This window comes from Myxocyprinus asiaticus, chromosome 25 (genome assembly GCF_019703515.2).
Source record: "Myxocyprinus asiaticus isolate MX2 ecotype Aquarium Trade chromosome 25, UBuf_Myxa_2, whole genome shotgun sequence".
In the NCBI taxonomy this organism is placed as follows: domain Eukaryota; kingdom Metazoa; phylum Chordata; class Actinopteri; order Cypriniformes; family Catostomidae; genus Myxocyprinus; species Myxocyprinus asiaticus.
The window spans coordinates 14275972-14303382 of record NC_059368.1 but is presented as its reverse complement, the minus strand read 5'-3'; the positions used below and the strand labels follow the sequence as shown (position 1 = coordinate 14303382).

General features: G+C 36.2%; 1 pseudogene; it reads left to right on the top strand.

Moving 5' to 3' along the window:
• Nucleotides 1–5410: 5410 nt before the first annotated feature.
• Nucleotides 5411–13156, top strand: LOC127416393 (cytosolic phospholipase A2-like; annotated as a pseudogene).
• Nucleotides 13157–27411: the final 14255 nt, after the last annotated feature.

The window sequence follows — 27411 nt, the reverse complement described above, 5'->3', positions numbered from 1 at the left end:
TATGAGACACTGTTTTCTGAGGTACTTTGACAGACAATTGCATAATTCCAATTTTATTTATTATGAATTAAATTTGATCAGTAAAGAAATTCATGAAGTCATAACTATTGTGCTGCAATGGAATATCTTGTTGTGGTTATTTTCTATAAGTTTGCTAAAATATGCTGACCTAGCAGCTTTTAGTGCCTGTCTATAGCTCCTTCCATGCACCACGAAATACCTGTAATTTTGTATTCTTCCATTTACGTTCCATTTTCCGAGCTGCTCTGTTGAGAGCATAAGTTTGGTGCAGGCCTTTTTTTAAATATTTTTTATTTAATCGAAGGGGCGACACTATCAAGAGTGCTAGAGAAGACTGTATTTATATTTTCTGTTATTAATTCAAGTTCTTCTAGACTTTTTGGCTTACTGAGTATATGAGATAAATCTGGAAGATTATTAATGAAGTTATCTTTAGTGGTCTAAAGAATAGTTCTACCTGAATGATAGCATGGTGTAGACTGAGTAACATTAGCTGATCACAGCATACAAGATATGAGGTAATGATCTGAGATATCATCGTTCTGTGGCAGAATTTAAGTAGTATCAACATCATCTCCATATGACAGAATTAAATCTAGTGTATAATTATGGTGATGAGTTGGTCCTGTCATATTTTGTCTGACTCCAAGTGAGTTGAGAATATCGATAAATGCTAATTCCAATGTGTCATTTCATCATCTATGTGAATGCTGAAGTCACCAACAATTAAAGCTCTATCCACAGTAACTACCAGATCTGATGGAAAATGAGCAAATTCACCAAGTAAATCAGAACACGTCCCGGGTGATCTATATACTGTAGCAAGGGCAAAAGGCGACAGAGATTTTTTATTTGTATCTGATGGTGTCACATTAAGCATAATTAGTTCAAAAGACTTAAACTTATCCTGTACTCTGAATAACACCAATAAATTCACTGTAAATTGCAGCAACACCTCCTCCTCGACCTTTCAGACAGCTCATGCTTATAACAATAACCTGGGGGAGTAGATTCATTTAAACTAATATATTAATCTGGTTTAAGCCAGGTTTCAGTGAAACAGAGCACATCCAAACTATGATTTGTAATAATTTCATTTACAATTAGTGCTTTAGTTGAAGGAGATCTAATGTTAAGTAGCCCTACCTTTATATGATGTTTATCTTAAAAACAAATTTTTTTCATGTTTTACCTTAATCAAATTTTTTCTAAATGATTTAGTGAGGGGTTTGTGTTTGGTAGTTCAGGGAAAAGACACAGTCTGTATGTGATATTTAGGTGATACAATCTCTATGTGTTGTAGTTTCTGTGACCTGTGTGACATCTCAAGGCAGCTAGCAGACATTCGGATTAGCCAGTTTGTCTGCTTCCTGACCTGGGCCCCAGTTAGTCAAATAATATCACTATTAAGACAATGAGCCAAATTACTAGAGAGGAGAGCGGCAGGTCTACCCCAAAAACTCTTCCAATTGTCTATAAATCCTATGCTATTCTCCTGACACCACTCAGACATCCAGCCATTCAGTGACACTAATCTACTATAAACCTCATCACCACGACGAGCAGGGAGGGGGCCAGAGCATATTACAGTGTCTGATATCGTTTTTGCAAGTTCACACACCTCTTTAACATTATCTCTAGTGATCTCTGACTGGCGAAGTTGGATATAGTTAGTGCCGACATGAATAACAATTTTAGAAAATCTATGTTTAGAATTAGCCAGCACTTGCAAATTTGATCTGATGTCAGACACCGAGCCCTCTAAATGCATTTAACAATGGAGTCTCTATTTCCACATTCCTTACAATAAAAACTCCTATAACAAGTGCACTTTCAACATGATTCTCAGTGGGTGCATCACTGAGTGGGGAGAATAAATTGGAAACCCTAACAGGAACGGGAGAGTGGTGTCGCTTTGCTGAGCGAGTATGCCGCCAAGACGTCACCCAAATGCCCTGCCCTGAACCAAAGTGTGTGTGTTGCCACAATTTTTTGTTGTTGTTGTTATGGTTGTTCTTGAGCGCCGAGGGTTTGTGATCGATGTGAGTTGATGTCTGCTGTTTTTGTGTTGGTTCCTGATCAGTATATGTTTGAGATTGATGCAATAATCTGTGTAAAACACAGAGAAGAAAACGAATGCCCACAGTCTAAATGCGAGATGTAGACAAGTGTAAAAAAAGAAAAGAAAATGGTGTGCGTGGTAATATACAAGCAGTTGAAACAATAGAAAAGCGGGGAAAAAAAACGAAGCATGCGGTAAAATGGCAAAGGATAAAATGATGAGCGCAGAGGAATAAGCAGCTAAGCAGGCTAGCAAGCTACAAAAAAACAGACTCGTGCAGCAACCAGAACAGGAAACAGCTCCTATCACATTTAATGTGCATATTTATCCATTAACATTAACCAAGATTAATAAATGCTTTAAAAATATTGTTCAGTGTTAGTTCATGATACCAAATGCATTACTAATGTTACTGAACAGAACCTTAATGCAAAGTTTATTTCTTTTATCCAGGTTCCAGTAATAGCTGTGCTTGGGCAGTGGGATGTTTCAGAGCAATGGTTGGATTTTCAGGTGTTATGAAGGCTTTGTACGAGTCTGGCATTCTAGACTGCGTCACCTATGTTGCTGGCCTTTCTGGATCCACATGGTATGAGGACGTTTCATCCATCCATCCATCCATCCTAACCTGGTGCAAACCAGCATTTGCAGTTTTGTGTCTCATAGGTACATGTCCACTTTGTACTCCCACCCAGAGTTCCCTGCTAAAGGCCCAGAGCGGATCAACCAGGAGCTGATGAATCGTGTCAGCAGTAACCCTCTCAGACTTCTCCATCCCAAACATATCACTAACTACATGCATGGCCTGTGGAGCAAGAAGGCCGCAGGGCAGCCTGTCATCTTCACAGATATCTTCGGAATGTTGATTGGCGAGACCCTTATTCCAGTTGTAGGTATCTGCTCTTTTGGAAAGATCTTTACTTTTCTTTTGTCCTTAGTCAGAAATACACAATCCTCCTCACTTTCTCTTTCTGATTGCTCTCTGGTAGATTGAAATAGGTTTCAGATCCTGATCTTTCTCTCATGCTCACTCCACAGACGATGGACACCAAGTTAAGTGATTTGCAAGAGAAGATCAACGAAGCTCAGGCTCCTCTGCCCTTGTTCACCTGCCTACATGTAAAACCAAATGTCACTGAGCTTAAGTTTGCAGGTAAAAGGGTACATATATGTATAATTCTGTCTTTTTGTGGATCAACCCATTTGGCAAATTTTTCAAAATAAATATGTATTTATTATACTATTTTTTTTTTGCATCATCGTTTATATGATTATTATAACAAGCATGAGTTTGTTCAGATAAGCGGAATTACACAGTTCTCTGGAAAACTTGATTCTGATTGGTCAATCGGGACATTCTACAGTCAAATATTTTTTTTTATAATGCCGCTTAACTGTATATTTGACTGTTGTCCCTGGCAACCTATCTCCTTCAATGTGCTAGTTCCATGTTTCTCATAGCACTCAGCTGTCTCTGTTCAAAATCACAAATTCAGAACTCAAATCAATATTTCGTGACTTGTTGAACTGCATGGGGAGAATCCAATTATGTGAACAGATTAATGAAAGTATGCTAGCCTATGTGTAAAATTACTATTTTTAGTTCAAAGTGGATTGGCATTGTTCTTTTCAAAGCACTAAGAAAGCCCTGAATCGCCACACGCATTTGTTGTTAAAAGTCTGTCTGTCAGTGTGTAATTGAATATAGGCAACAAACATTCGTAGTTCTATTGTAATTGTGCACAAGCTGGTATAAAAACACTACGTCAGCAGAATGCACTGCTCTGTGAAGTCTAAAGGGAGGAGCAGACACTGGCAATTGACTGAGCAAGTCATGTCATCTGAGCTGAAAATTGCTCTTTCTGTTATGTGAAGAATGGAGAAATGGAATATTAACCTTAAGTGAATACATTTTTTCTAACCGGAGGAAAGGTTTACATTACAAAAGCAATAAGCCACAAGAGGCACAGAGTTACAGTGATTTTACCACTGGTAAGTGGTGTTCTTAGGTAAAATTTACCTATGGTAAAATCACTGAAATGCACAGACTTGACTGGCTTGTTGCTTATGATAAAAGACAATAAAAGAGACTAATGTTCAATAAACAGTCAATTGTATTATTCAGAATTATCAAAATAAACAATTCTTCCACTAAGTTATAAAGTTAATTATCCTAACTTTAGGCTGTTTGTGGCTGCCAAGTAACGTAGCAGCTTAATTAGCGCATTAATACAGTTACCAGGTGTTTTGCTTCGGTATAAACGTGTCAATATATAAGTCTATATAACTGGTGCAACAAATGTAACTATTTAGACACTGATATATTGAATAACCATCTATTAAATCATAAGTGGAATATTTTTGTCAGAATTCATTTGTCTTGACCATTTGACTTGCTCTTACAAGCTCTGATGCATATGTTAAGGTTGGCTTTGTAAAATTAGAAAGCAAGATTTCTCTGAAGTTTCACCACCATTTCTCATTTTCTCAGGAATCACCCTGGCATGGCATTTGTCATTCAGTTACTCGAATAGTCTGAACCACTCCTACTTCCACAATAGACTACAAGTGTGGTGGCTGTCAGTACCTTCAAATGTCATTAATTATTTTGTCTACACCTAAACCTGCACCTATTCTCAATTTTTTGCTGGCCGCTTTTGTGTTGTGTATAATGTGCAGTTGATTGATACATCTGCCTTCGTCAAAAGTGGCATACGTTAATAACTGTTACTTTCCAGAAACTGAAATCTGAGACAGATTGTGTTAACACCTTGCCAAAACAATTTTAAATATGCAATTCTTCATTGTGGTTCTTAGAATCAGGTTTTGCTCTGTTTTCCAACATTGTGATTTGTCAACATACATTTTTTGAAATAGGCCTGATTCGATGGTTTGTTATGAATGCAATCACTGCTGTTTGTTTTTTGTCATGGACATGTTTTTCAGACTTATGTAGGTTGTGGATTCAGTTCTGTTTTTATTCTGTGTTTTTATTGGTGTATTTTAATTGACAGATTGGGTGGAGTTTAGTCCTTATGAGATCGGAATGGCTAAATATGGAACCTTCATAACCCCTGACCTTTTCGGAAGCAAGTTCTTCAGAGGACATGTGGTCAAGAAGTACGAAGAGAACCCTCTTCACTTCCTTATGGGTGAAAAGTCTTCGTTTTATGGATCTCTCTTGGTAAAGAACCAGGAGAAGACAGTGAAATTGTGTCATGGTTTATTTATGAATATGTGTGACACTGTATTGTTGGAATCCTCACTGTGTTAAATTTCAGCTTATTAAGGGTGTTGGTTCAGTCATTTACAATAAACTCAAACTTTACTGAATTGTAATGCAAGATAAGGTAGTGTTATAATTCAATTATCACACAGTCATTCGTTGTATACTTTAAACGAACAGTCCTACTAGGGTGTATTGTGAGATTTCATCGCAGATTTACAAATTTTCTTGTTTTTCTGACTTAAATATTGTTTTAGAACATGACCTAGGAAATAAAGACAAAGATTGACAGGTGAGTCTCACAAAAACGTTTGGGTCAGATGTCACCTCAAAAATCAAAAGGAAGAAATGAGAAATGTTTGTTTTTATAAAGAAAAAAATTATAGTGGGATTTTTGTCTTCATACAGTGAACATTTGTTGGAAAATTAGCTTAACTGTCCTTAAAATAGGCTTCATTCTTAATACATTCCTACATAATGTTTTCTTTTCTTTGATTTGGGGGTGAAATATGACCCTGACCTGAGATTTAGCCTGTCAGTACTAAATTATACCACATTCTGTTTTGGTAGATGGGATACAGTGTTTGTTTATGTGTATATGTTGTACGGGTGTGTGGGGCAGTGCCTTCTCCATCCTCTTCAACAGAATTCTGGGGTTGAATGACGTGACAAAAGGCAGCACCATGGAGGAAGAACTAGGTAAGATCAGACAGGTTACTACCCTGACGTCAGGTGTGTTTTCTACAGATCCAAGATCAATTTTATAGCCTCCTCCTCTTTTAATCATGCGTGCATCATCATTGTATTATAAGGCTCTATTAATACAAATATTCATGAGTTATCTTGTGTTAGAGCAAAGTTAAAAGAGTAAAATATGTGTTGAATTATAATGACTGATGTATTTGACAGTCTGATTGTGGGTTTAGATTCATAAGATTAGTTAGATATTATCAAACAGCTGCACCAAAGTGTGATTACTAATGAAATTGTGGTTGAATGAAGCAGCAGTTTTGAATTCCTGTGTGGTGGCATTCGAAATGATATATAAATGGTATGCAGATGCATGCAAACATCCTGATATATACATTCTTTAAGTGCCAACACACAAACACACATGCAAACACACTTTCATATTGGAGTTACCCAGTCTCTGTTATGGAAAAAAATATTATGTACAAACAAAAAATTTAGTTGGGTTACAGTGTGGCTTTTGACTACTGATGTCTTTGCTGCTTGTTCTACAGATCGGATCAAACCAGAACACATGGTAGGAGAGGACAGTCTAGACAATGATGAGGATCCAAATAGAGGTGAGATTTAACACCATCTACACCAGTGGTTCTCAGCCTCTTTATCTGGTCCACATAGCAGCATATTCTGGAGATCATCTAACCAACATTTAGGGACCAACCACCGTTTATTTTGTTTTTACGTGCTGTTTAAGGGTGGGTTTATTTGAAATAGATCATATAACAATAATAGGCCAGTGAGAAATGTTTTTCATTTAAATAATGATGAGGCAGTTTATGTGAACAGTTGTACTCTACTGATCACTATTTTGCCATCCAAAGAATATTTTGCAGACATGTGTTAGAAAACAAATGGATATCTAGTTAACTTGCAACTTGAAGAGTACTTCAAACTAAATTCTAAATAGGTTTCAAAGATTTGATGATACTGACCTTGCAAATTTATTTCATCCTCAAAAAGTCTGACATTTTATCAACTTGGTACCTTGTAAACACGAAGTTATTTTCAGATGGACTGATAAAAAACCCTGTGTGCCCTTACCCCTGGAATATAGGTAAATCCTCATGATAATATCAGTGCAAACACTAAGAGTTTTCTTCCTTTCTACAGAGGAAGAGTATCAGGCCATCTGGATGCAGCATATGGTTAGCTCTCTTTTCAGTGACTTGGCTCTTTTTAAAACCCGAGAAGGCAGAGCAGGAAAAGTACACAACTTCATGCTGGGCTTAAACCTCAATAATTATGTGCCATTTTCCCCTTTCGCTGAGCCTCTTAGTGCCACAGAGGATGAGGTTGATGCTGTCACAGGTCAGAGTTTAAGTTTTGTTATGTTCTTATAGGTTTCTAAGAGTTTAATGGATTAACAAGTGTTAAGTTTTAAGAGGGAGAGGACAGAATTATAAACCTGAATGACTTTCTCTCTACATTGGTGCAAAAAATTAGATGGCAGAATGTTAGTCTCATTCACTATTCACTTTCATTGTATGGAAAAAGATGCAACGAGTGTGAATGGTGACTGAGGTGAACATTCTGCCTAACATCCATTTTTTGTGTTCGGCGAAAGAAGTTCATACAGGTTTGGAATAACATGAGAGTAAATGATGACAGAATTTTCATTTTTGTCATAAATATAGTTTTATTTTCTATGATTTTGGACATTTTCAGACCCGTTCGTGTTTGACCACATCCACGAGCCATTGGATGTGAAAAGCATGAAGATCCATGTAGTGGACAGTGGCTTGACATTTAACCTCCCTTATCCTCTGATTCTAAGGCCTCAGAGGGGTGTTGACCTCATCATCTCCTTTGACTTTTCTGCCTGGTCTGAGTCCTCCCTTTATGGTTAATACACATGTACAGTCTGAGACCACATTGAAAATCTTGGATTTTCCTTTTACAGTAAACCTACATATAAACAATGTTTTAAGATTTTGACACACTGTAAACAAGGAAAGGTTATGATGTACAATGAAGAAGACATTTTCAAGGTTCTGCACTATTTCTAGGTCATTTATCAAGTTTAGGCAGATTTGTGACCATGTTCTTGTACAAAAGGTCAGATTTTCTTGCTTTCATTAGCTGAGTTTCCATTCACGTATTTATACGTGCACTTTGGCATATCGCATAAAAACTGGTGGATAGAAACACCAAGATGAAAAAAAAATCTCCAAGATGCACATAAAAAAATGTACACGCTAAACTGAGGTAGATACAGTTTTTATTAGATAAGAAGAAATGCACATAAACTATGATGGAAGCACATTTACAGAATAAACTCCTATTAAATTTATTAGGAATACATGATCCGCATAAAAAAAGTCATGTGACTGAATAACTTGTTCATAACTTGACCAATCATTGCATCTGAAATGTTGCTCTAGTCATCCTGAAATAACGGTGTCTAGAAAATCCAAAGCCTACATAGAGTTTGCAGAGAAAATAAGTCAAATACAAACTTGAACTGTCCCGAAGAGTAGGTTTATTGACACTTCTGAAAAATATATTATAGATCAGCACTGCAAAGACATAAAGGAGGAGGAATGCACACACAAAGCGCTCCCAGAACTGTGTTACGTGCTGTTGCTCGCAGACATGAGACAAGTTCTTTAGAGTGTTTTGTGTGTGTGGTCTAAACTTCAAGTATTTAATTATTAAGTTAAAGTAGCTGCAATTTCTCCAGAAGTGACATGATTTTGTTCTTTTGAATGCATGGGATGGAAACGTGGCTTTATTCACACATTGTTTTTGCAATAGTATGGTTTTTCACATAAATTAAATTCGCAACTTTGATGGAAACATAGCTAATGAAACACAAGATGCTCTTTGGAACATTCTCAAATCATGCTGGAATAATATGGATCATCAGGTTTTTACATAAACATGTGGAGTCCACACCAGCTTGAAAACTTGATGGCATTAAAGCAAAAGGGGGTCATGCTACAGTACTAAGAGATTCTGAAATTCATGTGAACACTCATGTAGTCATGCTGATTAAATACAGTATATAAAGTATATCTATCTGTCTATCTATCTATCTATCTATCTATCTATATATATATATATATATATATATATATATATATATATATATATATATATATAGTATTATATACTGTATGCAGCCCTATTACAGTATGTACACACATAAATATTATACTCCTGCATGCATGTTTTCAACAAGTTTTGATTGGTTTACTTTAGGAACTTCAGCTGGCTGAGAAATGGGCACGAATTAATAAGCTTCCATTTCCTAAGATTGACCCGAAGGTGTGTGATCGGGAGGGGCTGAAAGAGTGTTATGTCTTTAAGCCCAAAAAAGGAGAACGAAACTGCCCCACTGTCATCCATTTTGTCCTGGTCAGTATCGACTTCCGGACTTTCAAAGCCCCAGGTGTGTGCTCATTTGTTTGTGTTTATGGATGCGTGTGTGTACTTGGGGGATTTCTATGGACAAGTCAGCATTATATAATCAGATTTATAGTCATTTCCGACAAGTCAAGGAATCTCCTAAATTCGAGATCTTTCCGGTGCATCCTAGTCTGTCCTCTGATTTGCACAGTTGTAAGTAGGAGGTTGTGTAGGGAGTACTGTGATTGAGGTTTTTATGAGCTTGTTGATTTACACTTTTGTTTATATGATGCAAGAAGTGGGCGTATTTCTATATGTATCTGTGCTTCAGACTGATAGTTCGCTGAAGTGTGTTACTTTTTCTGTGTTACACTGCTTTATCCTATCCCAGCTTAATAAGCAGAGACAACTATAAGGAAGCCATTCAGGTAAATTGTAAACTGTAAACAATGTCTCTGTGGCGCTATAAAAATTCCTCTGTTTTTTTTAAGTGGCCCGTCTAGCCCGACACAACAAAATTGACTCAACCAATGCCATGATTTAGGGGTGGTACTATCTATTTGTGATGCTATCTGATATGACCCTAGTGGTGCAGAATTTACACACTTTGGTTTTAATGTGCTTTGAAGGCGATAATTATGTTTTTGAGTAACTTTGTTCATTAATCAAATCAACCTTAGCATAAATAATAATAGTGTTTAACATAGTCAACAATGTATTGGTGACTTGGAATTGACTCTTTGCTCTTAGTCAAGAAAACATGTACATTAAAAATTTCAAAATGTTTTAAACAATAGTGTGTGGTGTATTTTGAAGGGGTTCCACGAGAGACGGACAAAGAGAGAGAATTTGCAGACTTTGACATCTTCGATGACCCTGAGACACCTTACTCCACATTCAACTTCCAGTATTCCAATAAAGCTTTCACCCAGTTGCATGACCTTATGGAATTCATCACACTTAACAACATAGAGGTCAGTTCAACATTAATTCATGCTCCTTCAAATATTCTGTTAAAATTCCACTTAAAGGAATAGTTTACACAAAAATGAAAATTGTCTCATCATTTACTCACCCTCTCTGACCCAAAACCAATTAGATCGCTTCAGAAGATATGGATTAAACCACTGAGTCATATGGATTACTTTTATGCTGCTTTTATGTGCTTTTGGAGCTTCAAAACCTTGGTCACCATTCACTTGCATTGTGTGGACCTACAGAGCTGAGATATTCTTCTAAAAATATTCGTTTTCGTTCTGCAGAAGAAAGAAAGCCATACACATCTGAGATGGCATAAGGGTAAGTAAATAATGAGAGAAATGTCATTTTTTTGGTGAACATTTCCTTTAAAGGTCAAGGGTGTAAATGATGTGCCTTTTGTGGCAGCAAAAATTATTACAGTCTGTTTGTTTGAGCAGCTCAACTGACTTTATGTGGGGCTACCTGTTTACCTGAACAGTAAAAGATGGGGCGGGGGAGTGTATAAAACTGTTATGAAAACTTTCATCAAAATTCTGTAATTTACCTTAGAAAAAGATTGATATTACTACTTTGTTTTCACTTTTTCAATTGGATTACATAAGGAACAATGTGGGTACAATGATTTCTGACGAAATGCTGGCTTAGGTGGATCAAGTAAACTGTGTGCTTATGTAGGACAGCACAACAGTATGATTAACTCATACTGTAGGTCAGGCATTTTACATTATTTCATTGCAATACAATCAATGCAGTCATTTGCGATTGTATCAAAGTTTGGTATTATCAGTGTGGGAGCATCAGCATGTTTGTGCTTCATGTGGCTTGTTTGCAAGTCACATTTGATATTTTCTATCACACTTTGTCTAGGTCATCAAAGAAGCGATCAAGGACAGTATCTTGTATAGGACGGAGGTTCCGTCTCACTGATCTTCTCGCTTTCTCTCTGAAGTTCAAAATGAAAAAACTCTTAAAGAGGGAGTCCAAAGGACAAGCTTGCCAATAAGGAGGTGGAGTCCAGCTACAGGAAGTTTACAGATGTCACACGTCTCATCATGGAAAAAACTTTTTTTTTTACTCAGAAATAACTGTGAAACAAGATTATCTGGCCTATTATCTGATTATCTATTATATTTCCTTCTAGCCTTTAAAAGAAAAAGAGCATATTTTTCAGAAATCCCTGTGACTTATACCATGAAAACAGTAAATAATTTACAGTCTAGTTGTTAACATTGAGTTGTGGGAGTGAAAGGTGATGCCATTGTTTCAAAGCAGATGTAAACAAATATATACTGGTAATTTCTTTCAAGATTCATAATGTCTCTTTAAAGGGATAGTTCAACCAAAAATAAAAACTCTGTCATAATTTACTTGCCTTCATGATGTTCTAAACCTGTATGACTTTCTTGCTTTTGTGTAACACTTTCATGGAATGGAAAAAAAGATGCAATGAAAGTGAATAGTGACTCAGACACAACTGACTATGTGCCTCTCGATAAAGATGATTTATTTTTTGAAGGCTTGAAGTATAAATGAAAAGTTTTCCAAGAATGTTCTCGAAAAAACCTTTGGGCTTTTAGCATGTTTGTGTATGTTTTCAATGGCAACTTCTAAAACAACATCATATGAGTAGTCTAGCCTCAGTCAACCATCAGATTTAGTTTTGTGAAATAAGGGAGTGCCTCAACTAAAGAGCAACATCCATGCCAGCAACCATGGCAATCACCTGCACCCACCATTATTTAACGCTGGTTTGTTGAACAGGTATAGCCCACTCTTGTTATTTTAGGCCTCCGTTGAGATGCAGAGATCTTGCCGACTCATTTCCTTTACCCTGAACCACCATTGTCTGTTAGCATCTGAGTGATTAGCATTTTAGCTAATCCTGAAGTCAGCATTGCAATAAAATGATGCATGAGATTTAAGGGCAAAAATCTGCATTTTAATCCCTAACCATCTGCAATCCAGTTTAACCAGGCACTAAATGCGTAGTGAGCATTTAAATTAAGGCAAACATTCCTCCTTTCTGTGTAAATAAGGCTCATTATAGATAGACCTAGGGTGACCATATTAATAGGGTTCAAAACAGTGTTACTATGAATGCAAACTTTAATACAGTGAAAAAGACACTCTATTAGCATAACATAAATATAAAATTTCCAACATTATTTTGTATGTCCATGTACTAAAATAAAATATTTGATGCTATGAGTGTACCTTCATTTACTATTACTATTATTTTGAATGGCCATGGAAAATGAAGCAATGTGATAATTTTACCTGGTCGCAAAAAGTAGTCTGTTAATTTACCCGATGAACTTTCACCTTTTGCTGACGCTTTATGCTTCGCAGAGCTAATGTGTGCTTCTAAATCACTTGCACCTTTATTAGCAACTGACACATAAGTGCCAGATTTACATGTCATACATTCTGCTTCCCACGGATCTCGACCTGGACGAAAGCATGGGAAAAATTTTGAAAATCTTATGTAAATTTGCACTTTCGCTTGGGCATTGTTTCCACTCAGCTCTCATTTGTTGCTACTGTCAAGCAACTGTTTGATGCCAAACAGTTCGTGGAGAGATTGACAGGCAGGAATTTGGCCAATAGTTGCTGCAAGCCTCTTATAATCGACCAATTGGTGTGCGAGAAGGCGGGACTTACAAAGAGGGGTTAAAGCAATGCAAATATGCGCATACACAAAAGTATTAGACCAGATGCACATCATAATGCAACTAAAGCCGAATCCCGGACATTTTCGCAAATGTAGAAATCCCGGCCGGACGCTTTTTTAAGGTACGAAAAAGAGGACATGTCCGGGAAAAAGAGGACATATGGTCACCCTAGATAGACCTTATTCTCAAAACTCAGCGCATATATTGCTGATGAATTTAACTCATTTTAGAAAGGTCAGATTTCCTTCTTTTGAAGCACACAAGATGCTTTTTGGAACCTTCTTAAATCATTCTGGAATATTAACATGGATCATCAGGTTTTGTAACAGATACAAACAAAATAGGACATAACGAATACAAAGAAATTGTCAAATTCATGTAAATGTTTTCACTCAAATTGTTATGCTGATATTATAATTTTTAATTGTATTAAATTCTAAAAGAATGCAACATAAACGCATTATCACCAGTGGTCTCAGATTTACAGTATGTCTGCCCACTATTGCATAACCATTGTTAAACCCATTTTCCTTTTTAGAAATCACACCAAAAACACTATAGAACACTGATATTGGTGATAACATTATAAGTAGGCCTATATGGTTTATGGATATCTTTTCTTAGTCAGACTTCTTAGTCAGATTTTCTCTACAACTATTTGCTTCAGACCCAACTGATGAGTAGGTATCAGATAAGCCTACTTTGAAAGTTCCCACTGAATTAACTGACTTCAAATTCCAAATAATATGATCTCAAAGGAGGGTCCATCATACACTGTTCTACTGAAAAACTGCTAAACTGCACTCTCATCATGAGTTGCACCATGTATCAATGAAACGTTCAATGAAACAACGATAAATCATTATTAATGTCAGACACAAGATGACTCAGACTTAAGATGCAGCTTCCTTCTATACCCTTACAAACATGTAAACATGTGCGTTTAGATAAAATGGAGGAACTTTAGGTATGGCGCTTTTGGGGAGGCAAAAGTGTTTGTAAGTAAATGTGACAGAAGAAGGTGAAAAGTCTTTATAAGTATGAACCACCTATCTTAAACATCCGCTGCCCACACCATCATGACATCACATACACTTAGTATCTCCTGCTATGAATTTAACTGTAACGAGCGATAGCGAGACAAACAGACCCAAATGCAGAGGAACAGTTCAAAGGATTTATTTACAATAAATGTGAGCAGTCATTGTGGATGTCAAGGATCCCGGCACCGGCTGAAACAGCTGGGAGAGATGACAGAGAAGCGCACGCGCTGTGATCGTGCTCGGGGCAGTCTGTGAAGAGTGTGTGCATTGTGGAAGCCAGGACTAGATTCGTGGATTCCTCCGTTGAAGCTTAGTGAGGTGTAGAACGACGCCCAGCAGGGTAGGGCAATCTACCTCTCGAACACACGCGAACAACAGATACACGAGACAGGACCAACTGGGCAGAGAGCGTGAGGTTAGTTACTTCACACCAAACAACAGTCTAGCAAAGACGAACACGAAGCACATGTCGGCCGCGCCCGCGAGACATGAGGGAGTGAAAATAACAAAACATACAAAACACTGGCAAACTCACCGGAGCCATGACATTAGCAGACTGCTAATAATAAACACAACAATACATTGAATTCCACGTATCTTTCATCTCTTACGGAGACTTCAAAGGCTTTATGTTTTTAAGGTGAAGTCATTCATATTTGGGCATGTCTGAAAGTCTTTCTCATTTACACTTAAGTGTTTTAGAAGCATGGTTTTCAACCTGGGGGAGCTGTGAATAAGATATAATCAGCATACTGAACCAACATTTTCATTACATTTGAACTTATTTCTTACATTCAAACTAATGATCTGCATCATTGGTTAGAACATTATATAATAATAGTATTGTTAGTTATAGAATAAAAGTAATGTTAATTTTCTTGAAAACGAAAGTTATTGATTATAACTTGTAAGTTATTATAAATTGAAAATGAAAATTATTATAAAGTAGAACCAAGAATATTTAGCTTTTTATATTGGGGGTTCCTGGAACTGTTAAGAAAACCCATGTTCTATAACGGAAACATTTTGAGACAGCGACTGAAAGTGTTGTGTCGCCATCTACCGTCCCTTGACCACCACTTCAAAATTAAATAAATGAATTATCTTGCACGTCTATGTTCAAACAGTAAAAACTCTGCATTATAAAGATTTTTACTATTCCATGAGTATAACTGTATTGCAAACAGCATTAAAGAACTTTATTAATTCTTTTTTGACCAAACAATCATGGGTACTAACATTTTGTTGATCTAATCCCTGCAAATCCAAGGAAGGGTTTACACATTCTACTAGTAGGCTAGCAGTAGTATTTTAATTTACGGTCAGGAGCTGAGGATGCAGCCCATACAAAGGAATATTCCATGTTCAATACATGTTAAAGGAATAGTTCACCCAAAAATTATAATTCTCACATCATTTACTCACTCTTTTGTCGTCCCAAACTCTTATGACTTTCTTCCATGGGTAAGAATATGCCAAATTTGTCATGCCAAAACTGTTTTTCACAGTACATCTTGCCATTGTGGTCTCTAGGCACGATCATGATTTTAAGCTCAATTACACTTCCTAGTGCTTCACACATGTGCAGAGTGCTAAATGGTGCTAGGAAATGTAATCGAGCTTGAAATCATGATTGCCAAGGAGGCTGCTGATGTAAAGATTTACAGTATAGTGAAAAATAAGTTATATTTTGGTCCATTCTCACCCCAGATCGATTGGATTTCTTCAGAAGATATGAATTAAACCTCTTAATCGACTTGAGCTTGGGAAAGGCACTATATAAAATAATCTACTTCTCGTATGGATGACCAAATACTGCCTTTATGTGCTTTTTGGAGTCATACGGGTTTGAGAGGATATAAGAGTGAGTAAATGATGGGAGTATAATTTTTGAGTGAACTACATTTAAGCTCAGTCGGCAGCATTTGTGATATAATATTGCCTCGTTCGTTCTTTCCTTTTAAAAAGCAAAGGTTACAGTGGGATACTTACAATGGAAGTGAATGGGGCCAATTTGTAAGTCTTAACGACAGGTGGGTCAAAAATGACCCACTTGCATATTCATTTACATTTAATTTGTTTAATGCATGTTTAAACTGTGAAATTGTAAACTAATATTGACATCCAATATATCATTTGAAAGATCTGGGTCTCAAGATTTGATATTTTAAAGAGATTTTGACGATTGCTAAGTTACAACAATAATATTTTATTAAACGTGTCTAGTGAAAATCAAATGAAACCGGAGTTTCTGATCTTTATTGTCTTCCAGCCAAACACAGATGAGCACAATCCTCCAAACTTCGGTAAGCTTTTCATTGCAAGAGTCCAATAAATAAAATCCATTAGAGAATTTAGTCCAAATATGAAGAAATATTGATCAGTCTGTCTTTGTTCAGGTTTTATATATTCAATACAAGTTATCATTCATGTCCGTTCTTTGCAAAATCTTGCACTCTGTGTAGTGTTTCAGTAGCTTTTATGCACGTGTGCAGTTATAGCGTGTTACTGCCGTACTGTCGACAAAGAATTTGGCTTTTGGACCCGCGATATGATCCACCCTCCTCAGTCACCATCACTGAGGGTTTGGAGAACACATGCTCCCGACTGCATTTTTTCATCAAACCCCCTGTTCATCTGCACATCCAGGGGGCTCGGACATGTCATTCAAGCAGAGATAAGTCACCCTCCCCGGCTTTGCTCACCGTGAGTTAGACTGTGGAGCTCAGGCACTCCCTCAGTGACTCAGTGTCATATTTTTTTAATTTGCATATTTATTCGTTCAATTTGCATTGGGAGCAGGTGTGCTCCAGGCTTCTCTTACGGTGATCGAAGCCAGGGAAAGTGAGGCTCCCCGGCTTGAGGCAGTGGCTAAAGACCCTGGGTGAACAGCAGATCAAAAGCTCAAATCAATTTGCATTTGTATGGGGGGAAAAAATTAACAGAAGCATCTTTATTGTATGTAAAAGTTTATTTCCATTGCAACATTTCAAATTGCAAAGTTCTTTTCACATTGTTTATAAAATGCATAAATATATATGTAATGCATTATAATATATTCCCATATAAAAAATTTTTTAATATATTTTCATGTATATTTTGGTTTGGGTGGTATTTTTTCCATTGAAATATAAACAAATTGTGTGTTTTGAACCACTTTCATAATTGGTTTACGGAGTTACTACAAGTGGTCTATTGGTGCCTCCAAGTGGCCTTTTTTTTTTTTAGAAGTACACTTACATAAATCATTATGGAACTATGAGTTTTAGTCATATCAACTTCAAAATTGAGTCAGACCTTCATCAGACATGTGGCTTTGTATCAGATGTGTTTTTGAGGCACTGCGCATAGTCTTGCATATATATAAAAAAAGTATTTTATAAATTAAATTTGTGGTCACTATTCAAAATATTTGAATAGCTCTAACTAATTTTTTTATAGCCTACTACAATAATACATTTTTACTCTTGAATTACAAATTTCTAAGTGTCTACTTTCAAATGAGACAAAGTTTGTGTTTGTAGACTAAAGGGTTCAAGAACTGGAAGAGTTTTACTTTGGGTATGTCATTTTCAAGCTCATGCACAAAAAGAGGCCGAATGTTAAGAGAATAAAGGCAGAAATGTAAAGCTTATCATTTTATAAAAGCACTTACATTAATTCCTCTGTTAAAACTATGTATTATTTAAGTTGTTTAAATCATTGTTTTTAAGGTTTAGGGTTCTGTGGTCTGTTATATGCTGCATAATCTGTAAATAGTGAGCGGCAAAACTGCAAGTCTGTAAATATTGAATTTAGGTAATTCCTACAATTCGGTGACATTCCGGCTTTGAAACGTTTGAAAAATAAAAAAAAAATACTTCTACAAGTATCTTCATGTTTCATCATTACAGGGACATGTTAAAGATTGTATTAGTCATACTGGTCAAGGTAAATGACTACAAAGTTCAGATGTACATCCAGTTAAATGGGCAGCGTCAGGGTGGAAAATAACAGGATATACAGTGGATAAATTAGCCAATTCATGGTCTGTGATTGATATCAAGCAAACATATTTGTAAACTTAACGGTTAGCATAAATACTGTATCTTGAAGTTTTAACCCTTGTGCGACCTTCAGGACATTTTTGTCTTTTTCATTTTCGTTTTTTCTATCATTTTGGCTGTGTTAAATGCAACGGCATAAATTTTGCCAATGGTGTGTATTTTTTGGGGACTTTTGATATTTCAACCTCAGTTCCTATAATACATCTATAATACACTGTGTACACAAAATAGTTACACTCAGGACTTTAAGAACAAACCTATTTAAGCTACAATATTTGATCCCACTGCCATTAAAGCATAAAATCATGAATTCTATGATATTATGCTTTCATTCCGGAGCCCTGGCTTAAAAAATTTAAATTTTTAATATTTTCCACCAGATGGTGCCATTTTTCTAATATTTAGCCTATGGAGCAAAAACATGCTTTTTTTCCTATTTTCTGTTTGCTGTATTATAGAGCACTGCAGGCCAATTGAATAAATGATGCAGCTAAAATTGTGTGGGTGTGTTGGTATGGATGTCAGAGTGTGTTTTGTATGTGTGTATTGGGAAATTTGTGTGTGTGTGTAAAAACGACAGTGGCATTATGTAAACAAACTGGAATTTAAAGGGTTAAAATCCTGAAAATGTATGAATATTTGGTAGTTATGATCAGGACTGATGTTGGTTAAAAAAATTAACTAATTGAAAGTGGAAAATAATATTAATATATAATATTATTTTTGCAGTTGTTTGATGCAGACATTTTTGTCCTCTAAGGACCTCTGAGTAAAAAATTGACACACAAGGGTTAAAATTATATTTATTTCCCACATATCTTCCCGTAACAGGATGGACATGTTGTGCTTGACAACATATGACTAACGCCACAAAATAAAGGAAAACATAAATAAAACAAAAGAGATACAAACTTCAAATTACTCAAAATAATTTTGCAGAAAGGCTGATGTACACCTCCAGTGTGTGTGATGTCATTTCATAACATATATCTTCAATGAAAGGTTATAGTATCATAAAATAACAGGGTGGGTAATAAATCAAGGGACTCACAAAAAACCCCTCCAGCATCAGTGTTAAAATTATACATTTACCACAAATTTGTAAAAAAAAAAAAATATAGTGCTTGATTGATAAAGCCTTTGGTAAATTTGATACATTTATCTATTAGAGAAGAATATAGAGTAAATTCCCCTCAAATTGGAAAACTTCTATTATAACCCCAATTTTTAAGGCAGGATCAGTTGATGAGGTTCAGAATTATAGACCAATTTCTATACTCCCTGCAATTTCTAAAATTCTGGAAAAGTTGGTAGCTGAACAACTTATCAACTATCTAGAAAAAAATTATCTACTTCACTCTAAACAGTTTGGTTTTAGGCCTAAGTATTCAACAGAAATGGCAAACTGCTTTCTCACAGAATTGATTAAGGGAGCTTTAGATAATGGTAATGTGGTAGGCGCAGAATTTTTAGACCTCAAAAAGGCATTTGATACTGTGAATCATGAAATACTCCTGCATAAATTAAATCTGTTTAGTTTCTCACAGCAGGCAATAAATTGGTTTAGATCATATTTAGAATCTCGAGATCAGTGTGTTAAAATAAATAACTCAAGATCATCTTTACGAAACAATGAGATGGGTCTCCCTCAAGGGTCAATTTTAGGTCCACTGTTGTTTTCCTTATATGTCAATGATTTACCAAATTGTTGTATGGAAAGTAAATGTCAGTTATATGCAGATGACACAGTCATTTATGTATCAGCACAGACTCCACGCTTAGCTGCAGATATATTAGCAAATGAAATGACTGGCATGTCACAGTGGCTGCAAAACAACTCAATGTCTCAATGTGTTTTTCAGTTAGAAGGAAGGAAATTAATGGTTTTATAATTAAGAACAATCAAAAGGCAATAGAGACAGTTAATGATTTTAAATATTTAGGTGTTATTTTAGATTCTCAATTTAAATTTGATGTGCATGTAAATAGGCTGTGTAGAAAATCAGAACAAACATTAACTGTTTTTATATGATTAGACCTTATCTATCCCTAAAAGCAGCTAAGTTATACGTGCATGCAATGGTCTTCTCACATTTATCTTATTGTGTGACTGTCTGGAGTCAGGTTTCTCAACTGACCATCAAACCTGTTAGATCTCTATATAAACAAACACTAACATTTTTGGACAAGAAACCAATTAGATGGCATCATTGTAATATTTTACAAAAATATAGTTTGCTTAGTTTTGAAAATTTTATAAATTTGTCTCATTAAAATAGCTTTTAAATGTGTAAATAATCTTGCTCCAGATATCATATGCCAATTAATATAAAAAAAGAGTAGTAAGGGGATCACTACAAGAGGTGCAACTAATCAGAATTGCACAGTACCGAGGAGAAAAACTAAATTTGCACAATCCACATTTTCAGTTAAAGGTACACTGCTTTGGAACAGCCTACCAGCTGAACTGAAAATGCAAACAGAGTTGAACATTTTTCAAAGAAATCTAAAAAAGTGATACAAAAAAAGCAGGTTTGTGAACACTGATGGTCGTGCACAGTCTCAGCTTTCTTTTATTATTGTCATATTTTTTAACTTTTTGCTTACTTTTTGAGTGATTATTGTTTTATTGTTGTTAAAAAAGCCTAACCGGGGACTGGGGCTGCAAATGAATAAATAAAATAAAATAAAAATTATGGGGAAAAAATAGAAATCCAATGATTTAGCACTTATTTTTGTCAAAGCTGTATGGGGGCATGAGGAAATGACAGTGCAATAGCTGTTATTTCAAATTTAACTTTTAAGCCCACATAAGTGTGTAACATTATAAATAGATTTATTCTTTTTAACTAGCCTTTCAAAATTGTAATCGGGTGAAATTAAACATTATAAATACCACACACACACTTGTACTGACAGGGGAATTAAATGTCACCGAATTTACCCATTTATAGCTTCTGGGAATGTGACGTCAGCAACGCAATGCATGTTGGGACTTTAGGACACGGAAGCTGTGGTGGATACTGTGTTGTATTGGAAATAGACGGTATAGTTTGTATTATACAGATAAAAATACGTAACACTGGTGAATTCTTGTTGTGTAATTAACTGCCATAATCGCACTCACGACCGGCGTGGAAACTGTATTTCAAATGGAGTGCGATTTTTCAGCTTTCCCGCCTGGAAACAACACGTTGGATCTCAGGTCTCCGAGTTAACAAAGCGGCATTGCATGGCATGGGTAGCAGCAGTAAGATGGAAAAACATCACCTTCAGCAACATTCCCCGACACATGTTTGTTTGTTCACATCATTTTCACAAAGGTAAGATATAATCAAAGCACATCTAACTGTTTTTGTTATTACCGCTTGCAATGCAAACATGGCATAGAGTTGTTGCTACACTGCTAACTTTGCACTAGTAACTGGCTGCATAGCTACATAACTAATCAAATAAATTCGGCCTATTCTTTTTAGGCAAACCAGCCTATGAAATGCTAGAGTGTGATCCTGACTGGGTACCATCATTACATCTCAGGCACACAGAAGTTGCAACATCAGATGGTGCTTCACAGATGGATGACTCTGGTTCAAAAGACAACACTGCAGAACAGCAGGAATGTCTTTTTTGTAGCTGCAGGCGTGCCGAAATTAACCGCTTGTTTAAGGAGAACAGGAAACTGAAGGAAGAGCTCTCTCAAAAGAAGTTGGATGAGGATTTTTTAAAAGATGATGACGTGAAGGTCAGGTACTACACTGGGCTTCCATGTTTTGCGGTTCTGATGGGTGTGCTGACATAGCTTCTTCGGCCTGCCACAGACTGGCCGAAAACTTTCACCTTTTCAGATGCTCCTCTCAACTCTGATGCGCCTGAGGCTGAATCTGCCATGCGGTACCTCATTAAGATCATCGGACCACTCTTTGTGTCCGTACGGATCGAGCCCGTTGATTTCCTTGATTTTTTTTTTTAAGTACTGCAACTTTGCTTCCTTGTTGAGCTTTTCTCTATATAAAATCTTGCACTTGGTCTTTGTTCTGTCCATTATTATTTTTATTTTTTTTCAGTTGATTATCGCTGATAACTGATGAGCGTGTCCTAAAACATGGCGGCAACTACCCAGAATGCAATGCGTAGTGACGTAGTTTCCCAAGCTCTATACAGGTGCTCCCAGTAGCAGATTTAACCACCACAAAAAAACAAAACAAAAACACACAATGGCGTGGGGCACCGGACGTCGAGAGGGTCCCCACCCTGGTAGGAAAGCTACGCAAAAACCGCTTGAGGTGACATGTTGTTCTGGGTACACGCGCGGACACGCCATTGTCAGCGCTCTCAGGGTGGTTCGCATTAGACGCTGCCGGGTTCAGGTCAGTAGGACTTTGGGTTTAGGTTTGTAATTTATGAAAAAATATATAGGCCTTCCGAACTTGTTTCACGCACACACTCGGAAAGGGCACGAACGGATGAATTAGGGGCCAAACGTGTTTTTGTGTGCGTCTGTTCTGTTTTTTTCATTGTTTTCCTATGTAAACGCGCTGGACGAACATCCTTGACTGCTGCACCGCGTCTCGGTGTTTCTTCAGTGTGTCACGCAGTGACCGGCACATTTTTAGACACTGTTTCAAGTTAAAACTTCAGGTTTCAAAAACGCATATCGAGACATCAGCACTGTTTCATTCGTTGTGCTGTGTCTAGACTGTTTTTATCGCAGGTGTCACAAAGATTTAACATTCTGAACCAGTTCAGGTTGCTAAGAGGTGACTGTTATGATGCTTAACATTATTCCAGATTGTTCTGCACTCTAAGAAGAAAAGGTTCAAAAATGAACCTTTTGAGGTTCCTGGAGATTGCAACTGTGGAGGAACCTTAAAGGTTCATTTTTGAACCTTTTTAAAAAGGTTCCAATTAGAACCCTCTCTTAAAGGTGCATTAAGACCCAGCAGAGTTCGTTTTTGAACCTGTTTCTAGTCATACTGTATGGTATTATTATTATTATTATTATTATACATTACTACCATTACACCATTTCATAACATAGACACAACACCATGATTCTCCATTAAATGTTTATTGCATATAAAAAATCTGAAGACAGGACACAATAGGAGCAAATAGGAGCAAATAGCCCTGAAACAAAGAAATATTCTCTAAAAAAACAAAACAAAAACAACCACCCATCAACAATCAACCTCCCAACCAACAATCAATTTCATTCAACATTTAACAGAATGTAACTGAATATATATACCATTTAGAAAGCAAAATAATGCTGCTTCCTCCACATCATGTATTTACATAAATATAAATTTATTTAAACAAAAAATTGGCCATTTTAATCACTGTGGGTGGCATTTTGGTTTCATCATTATGGCACATCAAATACTTTTCAATGAATAAAAGTATGTTTCTCATCTTTGGAGCATATTAAGTGTTGAAGATGAAGTAGATTGCCATCAGAACCACTAGAGCCATGACATCTTCTACCTCACAGACCTTCTCGCCTTCCATCATTATTTCCAAGATTGAATAGGCACCCAAGGGGCTTCCTTTAATATATAGTACAGGGTTGGGTATATTTGGTTCCTAAACAAGAAAGGGATAATGTTATACACGGCTAATATTTAGTGGGTATATTATGAAAAATCTTTTTTTATCTTTAAAAAAAAAAGAAAAAAACATTCTAAATGTTTTTGAAAATGTAACCTGTCACAATGTAATACAGGTTTTGAAAAGTTACAATTGAAAGACGGGGCAGTGCCCACAGTACACAGCCTGTGAGTAAAAAGAGGGCATGTACAAAGAAGTCTTAAATGACCAAAAAATTGTAAGAGAGAGGGTGGAAAATGTTTATGGAAAAGTAAAGGAAGAGTGTTTTTGGTGCAAGAAACCTTGACCAACATTGTAAGTGGACTTCTGAGAAAAATAATATTATAAATATAATAAAAACTAGGAACAAATGTATGTGTCCCTATTAAAGGGATAGTTCACCAAATATGAAATGTCTGTAATCATTGTCACCATTATGTTGTTCCAAAAGTAGTGTCAACATTTTTCAAAATTCCTCTTCTTGTGTTCCACTAGGAAAAGAAAGTCATACAGGTTTGGAACAAAATGATGGTGAGTAAATCATGACAGAAGTTTCATTTTTGGGTGAACTATCCATTTAATCCTTGTGTTGCTGTTACAGATGAACCTGCACACAATCAAACAGTTCTAATGAATAACCCAGTAAACAGATGTTCAGAGGAAATCATAACATTGAGAAGGAGTTGAAAAATTAATATTATAGTTTAAATGTTTAATGAATGAACTGACCCAACTACACTTACCTCATTGATGACATAAAGCTATCTTGGACTCTCCTTGAATAGAAGTGGAAGCAACAGGGCAGCAGCAGCCACTGAGAGACCTTTAATATAAAATTGTGAAATTGCACGACATATGTCGTCACTGTTAATTGTCATTCTTAGTCTTACATTCCATGCAAACCAGGGATTTATTACCTTTGTGTGCCAAATCAGCATGGGTTTGTTTTGCTTCATCCAATTCGGTACAGATGTCCACTCCAACTTGTCTTCTGTGGCACTCATTAATCACTTCCTGTGCCACCAGGCCCAGATTTTTCAGGATGTTTCTGTCAGTGTTTGAATCAAGTATGCTTTGGACCTCAAATGCAAGCTACTGGAATCCAATACAACAGTATTAACTGATACAATATTTCGGCAAATGTTTATTGCTTTTTAATTTGGAACAATATTCTACTCACAACTGTGGGGACTTTAAGGGCTGGATATCATGATAATATTTCCTTTGTAGAGTGATGTTTTATGAAGTCTGTCCTCTCATTCCTTGTCCGTACCATGCAGTCCTCTAAAAGTTTGATATTTGGTGTTCTTTTCAAGCATTCTGTTTTCATTTTCTCCAAGTGGACCCCAAAGCTGTAATCATTTTCCCCTGACTCAGTCTACCCACAAAAACACATATGCATTTATTAACAGTATACATTACTGCTATTCTTGAATCCTGAAGATGATTCTATTTGTGACACTTACCTCTACAGACCTAGGCCTCTTCCTATACATGTCTTGGTTTCCCCTCAGTCTTAAAAAATAAAAACATAACACACTCACAGCATATTAATACTGTAAGTGTCCATTAAGGTGTCTCTGCATTGGTTTTCTGTTGGACCCTTGATGAAATCACTTGGTTACTTACTTTTCCGAACCTGCAACAAACTTCCTTTATCTTATCAACATCAACCAAGGGTGATCTTTCTTTTTTTAATTTGTTCTTAAGCATTTCATGCCATGACTCCTTGAATGGAAAAAAATAACATTATTAATTTATTCTAACATGTATCACCTTCAAGATAACAATATCTGAGAACTATACAGGGTTTTATGAAACTGAAAAGCTCTTTGACATGTTTTTACATATCCTCTTCCAGTTTTGTCTCTCAAGAACTGGTATTTGGTAACAAGGGATAAGCACACCTTGTTTTATTGGGCACTTGTTGGATACCTGAAAACGGAAGAAAAAAATATATATATATATATATATATATATATATATATATATATATATATATATATATATATATATATACACTTATTGGTTATATATATTGCACTTACTGTATTAAAATTACCATGTATATGTGCACATCTGATCAAACAGTGCTTGAATTATTTTTGATCTCCATTTGCTCCATCCTGTCGAAGAAAAAAAATCCCCATTCTCCTCATCAAGTCTTTTTTTAATTGACATAGGAAAGTTTGGTAACTGATAATTTGCTGGCCTCCCTGTTTGAGTAATGTAGTGTGTTGGGATTGACCCAACTGGAAACCAAATGAAGTCCTATAGAAAAAGAATACAAGGAAGTCTATGTTTGTATGTTACAGAGTGGTGCATGTTTGCATGGCACGAACACCAAACAAGTTCAATGATTTTTTAGTTCTTGTAAAATTTTGCTTAGATAGTAATAAACATACTCATGACTGGTGTGTGTGGTCTTAGTGGGCATCTCAGTCTTCAGGTTTTTCTGTAATCTTATGAATTTAACTTGATCCTTCATTTTAGGGAATATTTTAGCTATCATAGTTTCAGTTAGGTTGATTAACGTATCCCCATCAATTTCATTCTCTAAAACGATAGGTCAATAGGAGTAAAAGATGATCATTGCATTCTGAATTGTTATTGCAGCATATACACATATACTAATGTTTAGTGATGCAGTGTCGCAAGGGGATCAAAACATTTCCTTCTATGTCTTTATAAGAGTCCAGTCTGTGGTAGGCTAACTCTTCCCCTACTTCAAGGGCACACCAAGATGTTTCAGTCACTGTATGCATGGAGATGGCTGTCAAATTTGAATGGAGTAAGTATTTTTCCAAACATGTACCACAAACCAATATATCCATATATTGCCTTGATCTTGAGGAATATTGGAATCTCTTCAGTGTGTACAGTATCAATCACTTTGCATTCGCCAGTTTTATAAGTTGTATTATTAACTGTGATGGAATTTGTTTTTTGTAGGACTTTGCTAGACAGAGGTTTGCCAACCTTTGATTCCAATGTAGCCAAATCTAAAGAGGGCAGGGTGTTTGATGGGACTTCAGATGATCCTGAGGCATGGCACACTTCATATCCAATGCTTTTCTTCTCAGATTGTCTCAGCTGATGCCTTCTAGCAAGTGTTTTGTTGATGTTCTTGAAGTTGCAAACAACAGTGGACACCTTCTTGAAATACTGGTGCTTTGCCTCAAAGTGCATACAAGATAAATGAACTAATGGACCGTTATTTCAGCATAAGTGAAGGGTAGTGCACTAAAAAATGCATTTTCGGAATGACACCATCAGGAAAGGTTTTATGAAATGTTGATAAAAACTCTGAAATTTTCTCCTCCAGATAGGGTATCCAGGATAACATCTACCACTTCTCACAGTAAAATGTAGCAGTTCCAATACTTGTTTGGATGGACATAAGACCCAACCATCAGTGGTAGCAGTCGAAACAGTGTCCAGGTTTCTGAAGCTTTACCAGAGAGATGAGTTTGCAGCATTCTCTCAGTCAGGATTTGTGGCTTAGATGTTTTGTCATTTACAGAATATGAAAAAATGTTCAATTTCAAAATTAAGTTGAGCTAGGGTGAAGTGTTTATTATGGATAAGCTGATAAAGAGTCCACCTCAGAACATTAGGGATGACTCCCTGCAAAATATCATGCATCACATCAGGTGGAAACAACTGAGTTATCAAT